General features: G+C 40.0%; 1 protein-coding gene across 3 annotated transcripts in view; it reads right to left on the bottom strand.

The window, feature by feature from the left end:
- Window positions 1-21601, bottom strand: part of MIDEAS (mitotic deacetylase associated SANT domain protein) — a 98828-nt gene that overhangs the window by 39019 nt on the left and 38208 nt on the right. Inside the window, exon 1 of one of the 3 annotated variants that reach the window (XM_063439633.1) lies at window positions 13056-13213. The exons of 1 other annotated variant lie outside the window; for it this stretch is intronic. The gene's annotated coding sequence lies outside the window, so the exon portion shown is untranslated. Of the gene's footprint in view, window positions 1-12564; window positions 13013-13055; window positions 13214-21601 lie in introns of those variants that run through there. One more of the 3 variants, XM_063439631.1, reaches the window with a different exon arrangement.

The following is a 21601-nucleotide window of genomic DNA, read 5'->3' as shown; positions in this document are numbered from 1 at the left end:
GACAAAATGCAAAAGGCAAACAAACCCTTTTAATGATATCAGGACAATTCTGGACTACAGAAAATAGCTGCATAGCGCGAGGACATCCTGCGTCAGTTTGACGACAAAAATTTGCCTAACCACCTGGCCTTCTGGTAGACAATGAGCTGAAGTGGCCTAGAAGAATTTATAATTTTCCTTTTTTATTATCATTTTGACTATCTTCGCCAGTAAAGCTTTAGAGAAAATACACTGATCTTCCCCATTTACAGCAACATACCAACAAGGAAGCAGGCAGGGATTCTAAATTGTTTGTATTCAATATGTTGCGTGCTGCATATCAAAAACAATCAAGCAAAATAAACAATCATCATGGGAATCACAACTTGTTCGTCCACAATGTCCAAATTGTTACACTCCATCTAATCAAAGACTGTACTATGAATGCTCGGGATATAGAAGATACAAATTAACATGAAAACTAAATACTGTTATATTGCACTGTTACAGTATTATTTACCAGAGTTAAAACGTATTACTGTAAATTGGGCCTCACAATCAATCATTTAAGGCTGTTTGACAGTAATTATTGATTATACAAAAATACCCTTCTTATGTAACTTAAAGGACCACTATAGTCACCCAGACCACTTCAGCTCAATTAAGTGGTCTGGGTGCCAGGTCCCTCAGGTTTTAGCCCTTCAGATGTAAACATAGCAGTTTCAGAGAAACTGCTATGTTTACATTGCAGGGTTAATCCAGCCTCTAGTGGCGGCCTTCCTGACAGCCGATAGAGGCGCTTCCGACGCTCAATGCGAAAATCGCATTGAGCAAGCAGACCGTCCATAGGAAAGCCTTGAGAAATGCTTTCCTATGGGCGTTTTTAATGTGCTCGCGGCTCTGGACGCACATGTGCATTCTGCTCCACTCGGGAGCTGGTGTCGGAGGGGGAGGAGAGGTCACCAGCGCTGAGGGAGCCCGGCACTGAATTAAGGTAAGTGGCTAAAGGGGTTTTAATCCCTTCAACCCAGCGGGAGGGGGGGGTACCTAAGAATTATATAGTGTCAGGAAAACTAGTCATTTTGTTTTGAAGCTTTATTAGCACTGAAGAATACTCTGTGTCTACAACCTCTATGAGAGAAAAAAAGTTTGAAAGTTAGAGGCCTACTATTTAGAGCAGAGATAAACAGCCTCTGCCCTTTCATATGCTTTAAATTATGTAACCCATCATCCGCTACCAGTCTTTTCTACAGAATGATGGCATAGGTCAGGGTATTATTGAATTCAATGCTTTCCTACGATCTGCACTTTCGTCACATGACTGAGTGAAACGCCATCCTAGTAGAGGAAGAGACATTAAGTCAGCCACTAAAGGTGCGTTTAAACCTACAATACAGAGAGTGCACTTTCTACAAAACGGCAAGGTTTTACGTTGTACTGTTAAAACCACAGGGATGCTCAGTAACGCTGGCAGAGAACTGTAGGTGTTGTAGTCCAGTAGCAAGGAAGATGGCTCAATTTTACACATCTGAAACACTACAATCCTTAAGGGATAGAACCCACCGCCCCCGCCCCCCCTTTAAAAAAAAAACCTCACTAAAACAAAAATTCAGGAGAACACAGACCTTGTAAACATGCTTGCATTTTAACGTGAAGCATAAACATCACATACTCCGCTCACATCACGCTATATGTGGTGTTAAGTATTCCACATTTTAATTCACCAATGTTTATGTGAGAGGCTATGAGGTTTATTAACAAAAATAAAATACTGTAAATTGCGATGAACTAGAAAAACTGAGTTGCGTATGGTAGGCTACTAAAGCCAAGTTGTGCGTATAACCGGATTGGAGAATTCTTCGTAATCAGATATTTTAGCCTGAATAGTCCGATTTAGTTTTTAGTTCACGACGATTGTGGATTAAGTGAATTCTCTTCTCAAGACTTTGATCAGGATTATATCACTCGCAGATTTTCCCCTTTTGTAGGAGAGCAATTAACTGTCACATAAAAACAGAAACTAGTTTATAGCTGCAGACTGCACTGGGCCCTGCAAGCTCTTAATCCTCTAGTGTACTAGGACAGCTTCCGCCTCCGTTCCTAATGCACAAGCGCGCTGAGCACCGCATTTGCATCAGCAATGTTTTCCTATGAGGTTTTATCTGATGCAGAATGCAGAGCGTGAGGCTATCCAGCGAACATCGACCAAATGTCGCCTAACCATCAGGAAATCCCTTTAGTGTCTGTCTGGTAGACAGCCATTAGAGGTAGAGTTAACCCTCAAAAGGTAATTATTGCAGTTAATTAATAACTGCAATAAGTACAATTGCAAGGTTAAGGGGCCTGGGACATGCACTCAGACCACTTCAATGAGCTGAAGCGGCCTTTGGGCCTATAGTGTCCCTTTAACTTAATTAACCTTGGATGCACATTATGAATAGTTAGGTAAACAAAAACAAAAAAAGGAATATTTTTAGAAAAATAAAAACACAACCTACAGCAACTTTTAGTTAAAGCTTTTTTTTGTTGTGCAAACATCTCAATAATTGTTCCACCAGGATTTTAAATGCCAGCTTAAATGTTCATTCAACTTGTTTTGGCATAGATGTTATCAGCCGGCAGCTGCAAAAGGAAAAAAAAAAAAACAAGTCTGCAATAGAACAAGATTGGAAAATCTATTGCTAGAGGTGTTTGGTTGGAAAATATTTAAGGATTGCGGTTTCTCAATCCAGAAAAGAACACTTTTATAAACGTAGAAAAAAAAAAAGCCCAACCCAATCTGAAGTCAGCGGTGCAATCGACATGTCGACATGCTACAATCTGAGAAAAGCACACTCTGTTCTTCACTATAACCCCGAATTGTAGCAAATCCAAATCCAAATAATATTGGTGTTACAACAGCCAGGTTGGGAATATAACAGTTTTTTTTTTTACCCTCAAATTTGCCTTTTTTTCTGCTACAATTCAATGATACGGCTAAGTGAAAAATGCACGGGTAATACAGAAGGAAAAAATGAAAGTTGCATTAACATTCTATTAAAATAAAACACTCCAAGCACCATAATCAATACAGTTTTTTGTAAGGAGCCAATCCACGGTTTGGCTTTTAACATGGGGTCCCCGGGGCACCGTTCCATGCCTCCACAACGATCTACCTAGAGCCGGAAGTGTCTCGGCAGGAATGCGTTTTGGATCAAAATAAATAAATATATTGCTTTCTGCCATTATTCAGTGATCAGAAGACTAAAACAATATGCTTATGTACTAACTCACCCCTCGTTATTACAGCACCTTTTTATAAATCTGGAATACAATGAAACCAGCTCTGATGACAGATAAAATCAATCGACTGTCCAGTCTACACGTTTCCCTAAAATGTTTAATCTACAACACACAGACTATTTTATATTCAGTTAGGTTTCCTGCTCCAGGGAGCATTGTCTGCCTGCCAGTCATCTTGAACGTTTCCACTGTATTAACCTCTGCAATCCAATGCAATGGAATTATCCCTGCGTCCATGACTCTGTACAAAAGTATTTCCTCCCGCTGTCTAAACATTTCCTTCTCTACAAATTTTGGAGATGGCTTCTTGATGCAGCCAACCCCTTTCTAGAAAACATCATCCTCCAGTGAGTTCCTAAATCCCATGGGATATTGTGTTAGTTTCTGTAACGTCATCCCGTGACATGCGGTCCCTCTAGCTACCTATATTTAAAGGTACACTTCAAGCATAACCAATACAGGTTTTTGCAGTGGTTATGGTACTAGGAAGCCGACCCTGCAAACATACCTTTAAAATGCATGTTTTTTTTTTTTTACTTTTTACATTTTCTGCTTAACCTGAAGCATCCAGTCTCCCCCATCCCTCTCCAGCAAACGTAGAGATTCCCCCTAAAATGTGCGTTAAACACCTAACAGACAGACTATCAACATAGACTCCAAGTCTGTCTAATAGTGAGCGCACCAAACGACGACCTCTAGCCCTGCATCGTTGTCTGCAAGTGCCCATCTGTTCCGTGTGGGTCAGCAATGTCCCTAAAAAAAATGGCAAACTATATTTTTGCAAGAAATAGCAAGACCAAGCTTAAAACACAAGTACAGAGACGATGTCAGGTGTCGATAGAGCCAAAGCATGAGGACATCTAGTGTCTTTTCGGCGACCAAAAGTCGCCTTTTACTAAGATGGGGCTATGAGTTGTATTATTAGGCATAGAATTTGTATTAACACAGAAGGTTTGTATTTTTTAAGTACTAGGGAATTATGGTATGTGGTATAGGTTGTAAAAAAGCTTACACTGAGGGTACATTTTTACAAAGTATTTTTGATTGCTGCTGAATTTCTGTTCAGAAGCTAACTGTGTTCATTGTTCTTGCATGCACATTGTACAGTGATAATAAATGTTGAATCTGAATCTCCCTCTTCCTTGTCGTCCAATTTGAGTGTTCAAAATGTACATGCCGAGCACTGGCTGTGCTCAAATGAACTAAATGTCTATGGAAATCACTGCACACAGACCACTAAGCACAATTATGAATGTGGCTGTGAGCAAGTTAACTGCAACCATGATGTGGCAACTGTTTGTTAAGCGGCTACACTCATCCGTTCCAACACTACCAGGACGAGACGTTCCAGACTAGTAGAGCCTCTTCCTGGTCTGGGTGTTTTCGGCCTGCTGTTTTTCTGCTTGCAAAACATTAGCTGAATCTTGAAACTTAAGCAAATGATCTATTTTTTCATTGGTATATTAGTAAAGCATTATCCTATAGAACTCATTAAAAAGGGGTTGCCAGGTTAGATCTCGGTGTCCCTTTAATCTCCACAAACTCTAGGTACGTTCGTCGCTAGGCAGTTTCTAAAAACAAGCCTGGATTTTATTTTAATGAAAGATGAACGACAAAGAGCTGTCTGTCATTTAATGGCATTGCAATGTCTGAAAATCACACTGATTTTAATCTGCACAGAGAAGACAGGATTTGGAATGGTGAGATTACTGAAGGAAGATTTGGTTTACACAGCTGGAAAATTGCCCTGGACGATCCTCAGAATGGAAATCCTGCCCAGGACAACCTTAATATGGTGTAACATACATCATTCACAAGGTGTCATTTATCTTCAACTATTTTAAAACATCGACCACATCTGTAAACCAGAACATTCAGAACGACCTGGAGCGGATTGGTAATCAAATAAGTATTCCACAAATCACATCTATTGCAGTTTCATTTTTCTAAAAGATCTTAATTCGACTTTAAAATTGTGTCAACAATAAACCAGCAGCTAAATTTCAAGAGGAACTACATGTCCTTATCATTTCTCAATATTGTTTAAATAAGGAGCAAAGTAATGTGCCCACTCTCCAATCCCTTCCTGCCTCCCTCTGTTTGGAACAATATATATATATATATATATATATATATATATATATATATATATATATATATATATATAGTAGCATTTGATTGGACCTCAGCAGACACAGTGTGACGATGTCATACAGGGCATGGAAATGAGCAAAGAGGACCTCGTTCGGTGATGGATTCAAGATACGATTATTTAGTTCCTTTATAAGTGAAACAAGGGTTGACGGAGGCTGGTTAATGGAGCCGATAGGGTATAATCAAACGAGAAAAATAAACTCAAGAAAAGGGTTAGAGGAACTCTTTTCATTAAATTTAATGGTGAGAAAAGTGTACATATACTGTTACAGTTATGTTAGATTGTGCATAACTGTGCTCAACGCTCTTAGCATCACTGAAAGAAAACAGCAAAACAACACACACCAATCAGAGACACGCAAAATTCGGGACTCTGGATGTTGCGGACTACATCTCCCATGATGCTTTGCCAGCATTATGACAGAGTATTATGGGAGATGTAGCACACAGCATCTGGAGTGTACTTCATCAATATGGACATAATAAACACATCCTCATAAAAGATGCGATGCTCTGATAAGAAGTCCCAGAACATTTTGAGCCTCCTTCTGATGGGAAGACAGTAACAGCTAGATGGCTTAATATATTGTAATCTGATAAAATGTACACTATGCATTCACATGTGCCAACACAGCAAAAACATGTCTGCACATGCAAAATAAAAGCGGTGCAAAAAGATTTTTATTTTTTTTTAAGCTGTTGACATGATTTGTACATTGCTGCTAATCCTCCCCCTCACTAATGGGAAATATAGTGGGATAAAAATGTAAAACATTTAATCACATAACTACTGTGGGACACAGTCAATAAACATGGAGAGAGATGGGAACCAGAGCAGTCTTCTCTAGTCAATAATGGACTCAATCAAACTCACAGTGACATTACGATAGAGTCTCTGTAATGGCACGGAGCCCACTACAGCCCAGAGAAATTGGGTATACCCTATGTATTTGCTATATTAGTGTATTACCGCATTTCAAGGAGTGTACATTATAGCAATGAAAGTGATAGTCAGTTGGTCAGAACAGCAGAGACACTATATACATTGTTACCGAATGGAAATTGTGTACTGTTCTTGAGGTCAAGGATTCCATTCACCAGTTACATGGTCTACACCAGGGCTGTCCAATAGGTAGATTCCCAAAATGTTGTAGAACTACAATTCCCATGATGCTTTGTCATTCTAAATGCATGCAAAGCATCACTGGAGTTGTAGTTCTACATCATCTGGTCTACCCCATACCTTTTCAATTGTTGGAGTATGCACCAATATAGCAGTCAGGAGGAAGCAATGAGCATACCGACAATTTGTCAAGGCAAAGCATACCATCTACATTGATAGCACAAAGCATACTGGTGCAAAATGTAGCACTTAAAGGACCACTATAGGCACCTAGATCACTTCAGCTCAATGAAGTGGTCTGGGTGCCAGGTACCCCTAGTGTTAACCCTGCAGCTGAAAACACAAGAGTTTCAGAGAAACTGCTATGTTTTCATTGAGGGTTAATCCAGCCTCTAATGGCTGTCTCCCTGACAACCACTAGAGACCGCGTTTCCCCGATTCTCAGTGTGAAAATCACACTGAGATAACGCTGGACGGCCATAGGAAAGCATTGAGTAATGCTTTCCTATTGGTGGCTTGAATGCGGGCGCATTCTGCGCTGACGTCGGCAGGGGGTGGAGAGTTCACCAGCGGCGAGGGAGCCCGACACTGGATTAAGGTAAGTGGCTGAAGGGGTTTTAACCCCTTCAGCCCAGGGGAAGGGGGGCCCTAATAACCCTATAGTGCCAGGAAAACTAGTTTGTTTTCCTGGCACTATAGTGCTCCTTTAATAGATCTAGCTAGTACAAATGCCTTGTTAACAAGCAGGAGGGGTACTAACTAATTTAGAAGAATTAAGTATACATACTATTTTGTCATTCAGGGCCACCTCCAGGGCTATGGGCTATGCATTGTTTGTAGTAATGACACCAACTCCAGTTGTTAAATACTGATTTTCTGCTTTGGGGTTAGTTGGTTTATTTTATTTTTATTTTTTTGGGGGGTGGAGGGGAGGGAGGAGGGAGAGGAAGGAGGGGGGTAATGACCGTGTGACTGACACGACACATCTGCATGAAATTTTTTTTTACTTTCAATCAGATGTAACTTACATTACATTTTTTTTTATCTCCTGCTCTGTAAATGTAACTTTAATTACATACAGGAGGATCCTGCAGGGATTAGCAATCTATTAACAGAGCAGGAGAAAATAAATTCTAAATTAAAGAGAATTTGCAATTAAGGAAGTGTAAAGATAAGATCTCCCTTTACAGGAAAGGCTGTGCAGGTCACATGCAGGGAGGTGTGACTAGGGCTGCATACACAAATTGATTTAACTCCTAAATGGCAGAGAGTTGAGCAGGGAGACGGCAGGGGCATGATTTATACACCAAAACTGCTTCATTAAGCTAAAGTTGTTTTGGTGACTATAGTGCCACTTTAAGGTTAAAATAGCTAAACTGAAAAAAAAAAAATCTCTTTGAATTCCCCACAATTCTCGCTTTATAAAGCTGAATGGAGAGAGTATGGATTTAAAACTGGTAACGAAAAGGGCTAAAGATACAGGCTAATATTGACTTTGTATTTCCAAACATTGCATTTCGGAATAACAATAATGAAATTATTGGACAGGATACCTTTAAATCCTTGCCAAGTGACACTGCAGCTGACATGGACTACATTTCCCAAATGCCTGCCTGAGGATCATGGGTAAGGTAGTGCACGACAGCTGCAGTACTAATTTTGGACTATTGCTGGCCTAAGCTGACAGGAAGACGGATGCTGCTACCCAGGGTGTATTAATGGAACCTTCACAGATAAAGGGTTAAGATACAATGTAAGTGACATCACACTAATTAATCTAATAAGCAGAGAATTGTCTGTGTGAATTCCCAGCATACCATGGCATACAAATCAGTACGGACGCCTACGCACAAGTGCTGCCCAGTGACTGCATTAAACACATGCTAGCAAACACACCCACTGCCTATGGATTTATTCATAGCGGAGCAGGATTTATACGATGTCAGCCAATACTGAACTCCAAACAGCACTCCTTGTCCTGCAAGGGTATCACAAGAAGGAACAATCTGTAAGGAACTAAACTGCAGCACCTAATTATACACCCCTGTCTGTGCAAGCATCACATCCTCCCAATACAACAGCTGCCAACACAACAAACTGTATAGATTTATGGGCATCATTATGGTATCCTAGATGGTTACCCCTTTAAGGACAAAGACAGGAATAATTACGCCATAAAAAAAACAAACACCTTTACAGAGAAATTCTAAACTCCAGAACCACTGCAGCTTTATTAAGTCGTTCTGGTGTAAAGAGCCTGTCCCTGTAGTCTTACAATTGTTACAACCGAAAGTTCTGTGAAAAGACATGGTTTACAATCGTCCCGAAGGACACCTCTTGTGCCTGTCAATCTGGTAACCTCTAGAGGTGCTTCCTGGTGCGGTCCTGCAATCTCTGCAGAATTCACGCTATGCATGAACACATCAAAATCTTGCTTTCCATGGAGATGCAATGATCTAATCTCTATGAGGAGAGGCTGATTGGTGCAGCCCATCGATGCTTTCCTGTAGAGATTGGCTGATATCAGCAGTACAGGTTTGTATTTCAAATGTTAGTTTAAATATCCCATATGACAATGGAATGTCCCAGTTATTTATAGGCAGCAACTCTGTATACAGTTTCTGCTTCTAAATCAGCAACACATTCCTTTCTGACAGTGACGAAGGCATTAACTATCCCTGGTCCTGAAGAGGTTAATCAAGACACCCACAAAATATATTTTTATTAATTCCCTTCACAGCAGATATGAATTATACCATTAGTCCATCTCTTGACTTGTTTGCGAGAGTATTTACTGGCATTTCCTTACTAGCATTTACTGGCATTTACTGGCATTTCCTTATCAGTGTGGGTAAGGGTTGAGAGCGGACAGAAAAATCTGTTACATGATTAAAAATATTATTGGATTTATAACGCCAACAAATTCTGCAGCGCATTACAATAATACAGTATAGATATACAACAGTAGGCATTGGAAGACAAAATTATAGAAATTCTGACAGATACAAGAGTTGACAAGGGCCTTACATTTCATTCATCACTTGTGGCCAAGAACATCCATATATTGAATAGCATTATTTTGTATTGTTTGGTTACAAAATGCTAATGTTTTTGCCCTGCGCTATGCGCAGAGTAAGCATGTAACCAATCATTGGCGTTGTAGGTACACAATGGAACAAATAGAGTTGCACTGATCCGAAGAGCTTACATTCAACAGGGAAAGTCCCAATATTAAACCCAGAAATCTAGTTAAATGACAGCTGTACACAGTGCAAATCACCGGCAATGAATCTCACCATCTAAGCATGTTGTAATCTATGAAAACACTGAATCAGGAAAGCACATGACGGATTTGTTTGTGACCTTTTCTACAAACAAAGGAGTCACAGTCACATCATTGTACTTTGTATTGCAATGCTTTAGTTCTACATGGTACTGGGAACGGTTTGAGAGACCGCTTTGCAAAGCAGCTTTAACTGCACAGTGGTAGCCAGGGGACCCGTCACAGCTGTTATCCCTTGCAGCCATGCAGAAAAAACACTAAACTAGGCTGAATGAAGGGATTTTGCATGAAATCTAAGTAACGATAGCCAGTCTTTAATGCTTTTTGTATTAATGCCGGAGGGCTAAGCATGATCACATTCTCCTGTGAGCTTACACTCTAAAGCACGAAAATGTAAGCTCTTCCCAGAACTGAAACTACAACACAGCAGGCAAAAAGTTTTGCAAGCCCTTCAGCTGGTGAAGAAAGCTTGCATGCAAAGCAAAATAGTTGTGCAAATTGTTGCACAAGGCCTGCCTTTGAATATTGCACAGGTGAGCCTCCCACACAATGACAGTAGGCTGATCTGTGCAGTTTGTGACTTTGTATCAGCAACTGTCATAAACCACTCCTAGATCTGTCTCTCTCTCTCCTTCAACATGTTTTACTGGATTAAAGAGAGAGCTGGAAAAAAGACAAGCATAATTTCCTGGAAGGGGCGGCTGCATGCATAGCTTGGAATTTCAACAATATAAATGGGGGGGTAGGGGGGTGGTGGAGGGTGAGGAACGCCTGGGTCTGCACAAACACACATTCATGCTGCACTGCCCTGGTACACAGGGGGTTAAAAACAGACAGCTTGTGTTTGAGCAGCTCAAATATTGTTAACTGAAGAATTTCCAATAAAAGTCAAGATAATACCTCGCCAATGGTAAACAGATTATATGCTTGGCTTCTATAAATCTTTATTATTCTAAAACATATGGTGAAAATTATATCCTTATGCAAAAATCAATACTTTTGTTTTGTTTTTTAGAAGAAAAAAAATTGTAATGGTGCAAAATTAAAGGCTTGAACGGATAGAAAGAGGTCTTAAAATGACTACATTGTTACTGGGAAGGATTAAAAAGTTTTTTTTGTTTTTTTTTTTAGGATTCAACAGCACAGACTGGCAAACTGATATTTGCATCAGAGTATTTAGATTTGGTAAATCTAAAATGACAAAAAAATTCAAATACATGATATACTATATTCTCTGTAATTGTAGCAGTTAGAGCGAATTGAGTTAGCACTGCAATGGCTGCAAACAGAAAAGGGGGGGGGGCTAAAACAATTTGGGTAACAGGATAAAAATCACAAAAGGATTGCGAAATATTTTAATTGACTACGGTAATTCGGTATTCCAAGTAATATTTCATAAAAACAAACTAATATTTGCTCCAGTTTTGATCAGACACGTGGCAAGCCCAGATATCATGAAAACAAACTATTAACTATCACAGTGCCATCTCATCCTTGGCACACTGCACATGATAACCCAGTTACGGTCATCATGGAGTGAAGTGTCTTAAGCTAGGACATCACTCTGGAGAGGAAGCCTGAATGTATGACCTTTTGGAAGAGCACTGGTCAAAACGTAGACCCCACAGCTATTACACTACAAAGTCCATGTTGCTTTATCAGCTTAAAGCTAGCAAAGCAAATGGGATATGTTTTGTTTAAAATCAGCTGAGGGTCTACCGTATTGTGTGCAAGCGGTCGATGCCTTATGCATTTGGAACCAATTTCCTTCACCTCCGAGTTCCCATACTTTTTGCTGCAGAAAGTAACTGCAGCAGAACACAGAAACCCCAAGGATCACGTTTATTTATAGCGGACAAGATGCATATGCAATAATAATAATAATAATAATAATATGCACCTCGTAGACTCAACTTCTGCACAGAAAACAGGAGCCAGCAAGTTGAGGCTATACCACATTACAGTACACATTCTTAGAAGAGAGAAGTAGGGAGGGTGGGGGGTGGCCTCCACTTCTTAACCCTTTGTTAACCTATGGCAAGACCAACACGTCCCTTAATTATTGCAAAATCAGTCCAACCCATGGCTAATGCCATAGTAAGATAGTGGTGCCATGCACTTTCCTTACCCTATATTATTATTAGCATAGATATAGCGGCAAAAATATTGTGCAACACTTCATGATTATACAACAAGAATCGACAGAGACAAGACAGTCATACGATAGTCTCTAAAGATCTAAACCTTCGTTGCTCTCCAACGTAAGGTCCACAGAGCCATTACTAATTCATTTTGCTTAGTAGCTTCTAGTCCGGATTTAGATGGTAAGCTCTTGTGACTTCAAGTCCCATCTCTCAATTCCACATTAAAAAGAGAAATGTCTTTCTGCACATGACAATGACTTATTACTTGCATCCCCGACATGCATATTTATGTATTTACAGGAAAATTAATTAAATACAGCAAAGGTGGAACTATCTAAGGGAGCAGGTATATACTGCGTTCAAACATTTGCTACCAAATTGCATCGTTTTGAAGAAATAAAGTTGCAGGACTGGGTACGACCGGGAATCGATAAAAGGAGCTGGTGATTCATATGACTGACTAAACACCTTGCAAACCGGTTAAAGAATAAACAAAGATTTAAAAAAGTAATAAAAAAGTAATACGTGCAATCCGCTCTTGAAAATATTCCCATAATTCTGTATTCCCCCACCCTTTACCAAGCCCTGTAATAACTCACCAGGTTCCAGCAAACAGACCCTCGGTTGTACAGGACATATCCAGTGTTGCCTCTTCGTCTCTAAATGGGGAAGTGCAAAATAAAAATGGCTTGTGTTGCAGGTACCCAGCGATTGCAGAACTAAGGCTTGATTGCTCTTCTCTTGCAACAACCGGTCCACCCTGTGCTTGGTACCAGTGCAAAGGGTCCACCCCAACCCTCGGAATATAGAGTCCTGCTAAAACGCAGCAGTATTCCCCCAGCTCTCACTTTGCAATGGCAGTAATTGGGTGCAGAGTAGAATGACTGCATGGTCTGACTCATCATCTGAGCTCATTGCTTGCAACAACATCAAAATCCCCAGCAAGCAGTGAGAGTGTGCAGCTCAGTAATTCCCCTCCCTCTCTCTCTCACAATTACACAACACAAACTCAGTGTGCACCCTCCCTCTGCACTGTAAGAAGATTTATATAAAAAATACTCAGCCCTCTGTCCTGCCCAAGCAAGCTTACTTGATGTAGTTCCTCTTCCGAAGAGGACATATTTTCTTGTGGCATTATTAAGTCATTTATTTAGCTCTTGCAATTCCTGATCTGTAAATGTATCCTAGGTTGTATTCAAGTTACTAGTAGCAAAATGTTAAATTTTCTGTCCCCTCCCTGTGTTCCATTCTCACTTTCGCTGCCTGCTAGAAGATTTGGGCCCTACCTCCCTATAACCACCCTCTTCCTGTAGCCATATATGGCACAAGCCCAGAGTTAAAGACATATTACACTGCAATTTCTTCCACGGTACAGTAGGACACAAAACGTGCATTGCTATTTTTTTTTTTTTATTTTTTTTTTAATTTATTTATTTTAACTGAATAGTAAGTTTGCTTATTTTTTATAAAAAAAATAAATTCTGCACTGTGGCTGTCTTGCATTGCAATTAAGAGCAAAAAATATATATAAACAAAAAAAAAAAAAAAAAACTAAAGTAGATAATTCACTTGCACATGCCAAACCCAGTGAGGTTAGTCTGATCTCACTATGACACATCATGAACTCATGTCACTATAAAAAGAGCATTGCCCATTTCTTGCAGAGCAAAGCAGTGTTCAACAGGAAGTAAAGGGCTTGCTTGAGCGTGATTCAACCCAGCCTTAAAAATCACCCTATGCGTTTAGATACAATGCAAACGAGCAGGGCATGTGTGTTTATGTACAATGTGTAGTGACATCACACAGCACCGTATATACGCTTCCTGTTTGCCAGCCAGTTTGCTGAATTTCAGGAATGCAAACACTGAGGATTTACTTGTTTTATCCATGAGCAATTTATTGATCTGCATTCAACAACACTAAACTTAGTACAGGGCATCACAACAGCTGTCCTGTGGGTTAAAGGGGGGGGGGGGGGGGGGGGGAGATTATTAACCACCAAGTTCTACAAAAGTAAATGTATCTGCTCCCTTCCACCGTAGGGTGACCAAATTTTAAGAGGATGCAAAATTAAAATACTGATTTTAAAATCACTCACATAGGCCTTGGAAAAAAATATGAATTTTTTTTTTTTACAAATCTATTAAATCTCAATATTCTACAAAATTTTAATATTTTTCATAATATTAAATCATTTAAAAAAAAATCTCCAAGAATATTAAATTGAAGCCATAGTGTATATTTTCCTCCAAATTTAACTCGAATGACAAAAGGTTAAGCAAACAGAAATTTTCCTACTTAGATATAGTCACTGCTTCGTTATTTTTGGCATCCGTTTTGTAATTTGAATTTGCTACATTTAGTCATTGGGAGAATTAAAATATTTCAGAAATGCACATCATTTTTAACATGGTTTTGTTTTTGAGGGGGAGGTGCGGAGGGAGGTTTGAACCCTGCTTGTTTTTGCTTTTTTTGCAGTTTAACAACAATATTTCACAATCTAAACAGCCAGACGCAGCATATCAATTTATGTGCAAAGAGGAAATGACATTAAAGAAAATTGAGGACTGTGTAATTAGCCAAACGTCCCAATTCCACTACAGTGAGAAGAGAGGAAATTGGAAAAAGAAAAGAGAAAAAAAAAATGAAAAAAAAAAAGTTTAAAGCGATATCATGGAGAGGCTAAAGCATCACCCTGTTGAGCTAATCACAAATCCTCTTTTCTTTTTAGCATAATTTGGCAAAATAAGTGCCATGCCCTAAGGAAAAAAAATGACGATGCTTATTGTGGCTTCAGTTTGGGCTTGAATTTGACAATGTTGTTAAACTCTGAAAATAAGAATATGCCACTCTAAACAGATTGATGTAACACTTCACTACAACTTTAAAACCATTTAAAAAATATGTTTACCATTTAAAAATTGTTAAAACTTACCTTTAGTCCAGTTCCGCGCACATCCGCCGGTCCTGGCTCTACCGCAATCCCATAGGAAAGCATTGAATTGGCCACGATGGCCAATTCTGATGACCTCCGCCATGGAGGCGGAGTAGGGGTAGAGTGAAACACCACCCTGGCCAATCAGCATCTCCCCATAGATATGCATTATATCACGTTGTGCAGCACTGCCCCAGGAGCCACCTCTAGTAGCTGTCTGAGTGGTGTCCTTATGGAGCAATGCAAACACTACAGTGTTTACAACAAAAAGCCTGCAGGGACAAGCAGTAGACACCAGGATGATTACATTAAGCTGTTGTTGTTCTGGTGACTATAGTGTCCCTTTAAGACAAGGTTAATCACTAAAGTGTGAATTATCGAGAATTCAATGTGACTTTTAAAGCTTAGGCCAAAATAGTAAAAAAAAAAAAAAAAACTGACTTTAGTTTAAACACATTTTGAATCCCTGACAATTCACACTATAGTTAGAGAACAACCCCGTAAAAGTTTACATACATCAACAGCAGATAAGTAGATATTACTGAGTCACATTATACTAATTTTATCATTCTTGAACCAAGTGCGGAAGTGCGGTATAACCCATACTTCCGGTTCCGGTTATCCGAACGCGCCAAATTCGATTACAAGCAATGCGAGAAGGATGGGAAACAGCTGAACAGCCTCCCTACAGGACCAATCAAACGATTGACACCGGGTACCACCCACGGAGCCACCAATGGACATAGGGATTAGCCCTATTTAAAGAGGACTAGGGAATGGGGGAATTAGGATGTGTTTTTCACATGGAACGATTGTATACCGATTTTACTTTTATATGCGGTCCCTGAGGAAGTTCTTCGCAGAACGAAACGCGTAGGACCATACCGTTTTTCTTTTAATTTCAATTATATTTTATATTGATGGTGATTATTCACCTTTTATCAATAAAAGCACTTTTTTTCCTACCATTGCCCGCTTGAAGTCCTGAACATTATTAAGGAGTTTCACGAGGAGCTAAGGGACTACTAGCCCCCCATATCTACCGGGGGAGGTACCCTATGAGCGATATATTCTACATGATTCTGTGAGTGCATTCATATACAGCGCATAAAATGTGTTAATTGTACTTCACTATTTTGTATATTTTTCTATGTTCCTTTAGAATCATTCTCAGCCGTATCCCGAAGTTTTGTGTTGTTTGTGGTTATTCACATAGTTGCAAACTGGTTTCAAAGTCTTTAAAAAAAAAAAAAAGAAGAAGAATTTCAAAAATTCATGAAAAAACAAAAAACCCATAAATATAAAAAGCCCTCCTTTAACAGTCTTCTAGAGAGCAAGATTTACATGTCTCACGAATGTTGCAACATCTCTGCGTAAACACACATTTTATTCTATACAAAGAAAAAAAAACAAAAAAAAAAAACAATAAAACACCCAAACATTTTAAAAGGGGCATTCCTGGGTGCACACACCACTATTTTAAACACAGAACCATGTGATGCATTAACCTCTTAATATATCTCTGAATGCCCCTTGCCTGCAGAAAATCCCCAAGCTCTGCTATTTTCCCGGTGATATCCTCTTCAAAACAGGAAATGATTGATATCTTTCAGCCCATCTTGGATTTCACACTTTCAGCCCAACATCTTTACATTTTCATTAAAAGGAGACTATAGCGTTACGAATATAAACATGTAAGATCATTGAGCTGGGCCCTCAACCCCTCTGGGTGTCCAACTCGTCTGGTTATAAATAGATGCCTTTTAGTCCTGCTATTGTACTGCGCTGCAGAATTTATTGGCGATTTATAAATAATAATCATGTAACGCTATTTTGTCCTACGAATTATTAGGTGACTGTGCCCCTTCCTGCTCCCCCCCATCTGCAATAATTTTAAGTGGTCTGAGTGCCTTCCGCGTCCGTTTAACCACCACCATGCAGAACGGTTTAAATGCACTTGCAAAACCGTGAATTCATCTACATTATGAATATTGCACCATGCATATATGTGTATTTCCCATAAACCTCTGTTTATAAACACACAACTGCATCGTTTCACGCCAGCGCGTCTGCGACGTTACTCTTTCATGCAAGAGGCTTTTGCAAAAATCATGCACTTGGCAGCAGGCCACAACTCAGCATGCTATAACAGGAAATACAAACAGAAGTGGAAGGTCTTAAATAAAGATGCCACCAGTATTAAAGTATAAAACAGATAATCAACTCATAACTATCAGCATCAGCCTGTAACAAAGGTGGCCATTTAACGGAATGTTAAGCATTGCATAAATAATTGCATTAAACTTGCTCATATATCTATCTGCCAGTTAACTAATCACATGACCGATGCCTGCCTCCATTCTCCCCAAAATTACAATTTCACATGATTTTTTGGGTTTCACTTTGAACTTTTTTGCCATTGAGGCATTAAGATAATAACCAGCATGTGGTTTTACAGCAACGCAGAAAAGTAATACTTGAATGGCTTTTTTAGCAGGCTGAAAGAGCAAGGATGTAAACACAAGCTATTTGAAAATTGTACAGCACTGCGGAATTTGTTGGAGCTTTATAAATAATAAAATTAAAAAAACAAAAAATAAAAACATGGCCTTAAAAGGTGTTACAATTTTATAAGTCCAAACAAATGAATTTAATAACAAGCAAATTGAAACCTTGAAATCTCAAAAACATGCAATTGAAACTGTGTCAGATGTTAAAGAAGAAAGACAAGGTCCCTTTAAAGAAGCCATGATAGATGATCAGCAGCGCTCAGTGACACAGCTGTGCCTTCAGCATAATTCCGTCCCTAAAGCATACAATAGGGTTTCTGTTTGAGCATGGGTTAGACTGTATGTAGCAAACACCCTCTGGTTTCTTGCACATAAATGCTTCTACTAACATATAAGAAACACCCTGCATGTCAAAAATCACCAATCACACAGACCTTTTACTAATCGAATATTTCATTTTAGAATTATGGTAGTCCAGCAATGGTTAAAGAAAAAAAAAAAGAGTGAAAACTAATTTTAGCCATACTTCCCAATAATAAACTTTGAGGCTTTAACCCCTTAACGACCAAACTTCTAGAATAAAAGGGAATCATGACATGTCACACATGTCATGTGTCCTTAAGGGGTTAAAAAGGATGGTTTGATGTACCGGTACTTTTTTTAAAGTTATATTACGGTTATGTTACTATGCTTGTATGTGCATGAACTGCCCTCATTACTATTAAGTGCACAGCAAAGCTTAAATGGATACTATAATCACAAAAACAACTACAGCTTATTGTATTTGATCTGGTGCGTAGAATCGTTCCCTTCAGGCCTTTTGCTGTAAACACTGCGTTTTCAGAGAAAAGGCAGTGTTTACATTACAGCCACTTCTCACATGGCTACTAAAGGTGCTTCGTGGGGCAGTGCTGCACAGTGTGACTGATCTTCAGTGTCTCCACCCTCTGCATGGAGACACTGAACTTTACTCACAGAGATGCATTGATTTAAAGGATCTCTATGAGGAGAGGCTGATTGGCCACGGCTGTGTTTGACTTGTGCTGGCTCTGCCCCTGATCTGCATCCTTGACAGTCTCAGTCAGCCCTATGGGAAAGCATTGTGATTGGCTCAGAGAATCACTTCTTATGATGTCAGCCAAGCAGGCAGATCAGGGGCAGAGCTGGCAGCTGCAGACTTGACAAAAAAAAGATTTTACTATATATTTAGGGGGCCAGACGGTGGTTGTAACACTATAGGGTCATGAGTAGATGTTTGTGATCCTGAGCCTATAGTGTTCCATTAAAGTGCATAGCAGACATATATACATACACCTTAATACTTCTAACACTCAGCATTAATGCAAACCTGTCACTTGTGATTTTTTTCTTCTCTTGAAATAACATGAAATACCACTACTGTTTAGATAGACAGATACTCCTCACAATTGCTGCAACACCACTAATGAAGCCATCAAATCTGATGATGTTAGTTGAATTCAATGCTTCTCATATCGAAGCATTGGGGACATAAGTGAAAAAAATGTACGCACTCGACCAATTCAATGCTTCTCATGGAGAAAAACTAAAAGCAATACTTCCCTACAAGAAATGCCATTGAATAAAAAATGTATTTTAAAGGGACTCTACAGTGCCAGGAAAACAATCCGTTTTCCTGGCACTGCAGGTCCCCTCTCCCTCCCACCTCCCAATCCCCGGTTGCTGGAGGGGTGAAAACCCCTTCAGTCACTTACCTGAGACCCCCTCTGTTGTCCCTCGGCTTTGGTGTCAGGTCGCCGCCGCTCCTCCTCTGCATTACGTCGGCCGGTGGGCGAGACCCAATGTGCATGCGCAGCAATGCTGCGCATGCGCATTAGAGCTCCCCATAGGAAAGCATTGGAAATGCTTTTCAATGCTTTCCTATGGGGAATTGAGCTACGCTGGAGGTCCTCTCATAGTGTGAGGACGTCCAGTTACACTCTAGCACAGGAAATCTGTCTAGTAGACAGCCACTAGAGGTGGAGTTAACCCTGCAAGGTAATATTACTATACAAAAACTGCAATAATTACACTTGCAGGGTTAATTGTAGTGGGAGTTGGCACCCAGACCACTCCAATGGGCAGAAGTGGTCTGGGTGCCTGGAGTGTCCCTTTAAGACAAAGTAGGGAACGCTCTGCCTTACTTACACAATCTGGAAATGGTGAAAAAAAAGAAAAGAAAAAAAAGCGGGGGGGATACAGGGATACATTCATTCAGTTCTGGATGCCTTGCACTATCCATTCAGTGATGTCAAACAACAGTTGATACAAAAAGGGCATTTTTCTGAACTCTTGCACAGGTGTCCAACACTTCCCACTTTGGTATCTCAGGCAAAGTTGCTAAAGCTACTGGCATGCCAGGATGAAGTAAAAACATGGCAGCTTTGGGAAGGAGAAATTTAGGTGAGCGTCTTTCTCCATTTCTCTCTCCAGCAGACTGCTTACTGGGTGGGGGTGTTTGTTCAACAAGCCACACTCTGATTCCAGACATAGGTCTCCATATTTACCACATTAGAAAAATAGCAGGAACTGCACTTATTCAACGGAGCAACAACAATACCCCAAACAAACAGGATACCAGTAGAGAAAAGGCGGCGGCCCAGGCACTCCAATGCTCTAAAAGGTATATTTATTAGGAATACAGTGTTACCAGCAGCGACGTTTCGATCCAAATGCGTCTTTCTCAAACTAACTTGAGAAAGACATATTTGGGTCAAAACGTTGCTGCTGGTAACACTGTATTCCTAATAAATTGGCCCTTTTGGAGTGCCTGGACCTTCTTTGTTTCTCTATAGGTGTCTCTGTCAGATTGCGATTGGGCTTCCTACTGCCTGGCGTTCTCTTAACATCTGACATAGGTGTAGAGATACTGAAGTCTGTATCAGGCAGATTTGTCAGATTCTTTGGGATTCAGGCATTTGTTTTGCATTTTGTACAATTCAGTGCAGGGTTTTTTGCTTCCTAATGTGTCGTGTTTTAAAATACTTTTTTTCTCCCCAAAGATAATCTCACAATCAACAACACTTCTCAAATCGCGCTATGTGACACATGACATCGAATGGAATGTTTACTTTCTATCACACGACAGAACGCCTCTGTCACACCGCATCAGATGGAATAAGGAAAAGGTCAGTGTGATTGCACATATAAAGCAGTTTGTAATGTGTTAGGGTTAACTTTAGGACAAGTCAGACCATACAAGAATCACTCACATTATAGGCAAACAGTTGTACACATCCCCGTTTAAAGAAGGGCTAATCTCCGGTGAAGCTACTTCCCCTTCCGCCTCCAAATCGCAGAACTGGTAATGTTGACATGTCGGCAGTTAGGTGTATAGACGTATATTTTTTTTCTATTTCAATACAAACTACATATATAGATACAATGAATCTCTCTTCACTTTGTATTTAAAGGGACATTATAGGCACCCAGACCACTATAGCTACTTGAAGTAGTCTTGGTGCAATATCCCGTTTGCACTTAGTGCTGCAATGTTAAACCATTGCATTTTCAGAGAAACTGCAATATTTATATTGCAGCAAAAGGTCTGTCTCCCAGACAGCCACTGGAGGCCCTTCCTGCTTTATAACGGACCTTTGGTCCGGCATCGGACGCTGGACGTCCTTACGCTCTGCATGAGGACATCAAGCATCAGATTGTTCGCCACAGGAAAGCATTGATTCAATGCTTTCCTATGGGGAGGTCTAAAGCACACACGGCATTTGCATTAGCACACGCTCATCGTGGGCCGTTGGCCATTTTTTCCTTGGAAGAAACTTTCTCTTTCTTCACAGGGAAATAACCAATCAGGGGCTTTACATTAAGAAGCCTCTGAATTGGTGCTCACGTGCACGCGTGGGCCCGTCTGGAGCGGAGGAGCTGGTCTGAGGTCTGTGAGAGAGAAAGAGGCAGGCACACTGAAGTAGAGGGGGGAGTTCCCGAGTTAATTTATAAAAGTGCTGATTTCTCGTGGGGTGCGGTCCTTTCACTATGCAGCCTTTATGCAGATAGCATAAGAGTGGTATTTAAACATTTGTGTTTGTCACATCTAATGCATGCTTCAGAAAGTATCTGCATAGAGCTTGGTTGCTTCATCTAAGTGTTGCTTCTAAGTGTGTGTGTGGTTGGAGATATTCTGGAGAGTTTTACAGAAGCTTCAACTGTCTAAGAGTT

Source organism: Pelobates fuscus, chromosome 13, assembly GCF_036172605.1.
Source record: "Pelobates fuscus isolate aPelFus1 chromosome 13, aPelFus1.pri, whole genome shotgun sequence".
Classification (NCBI taxonomy): Eukaryota; Metazoa; Chordata; class Amphibia; order Anura; family Pelobatidae; genus Pelobates; species Pelobates fuscus.
The sequence above is the reverse complement of the archived record's forward strand: the minus strand, read 5'-3'. Positions and strand labels throughout refer to the sequence as shown.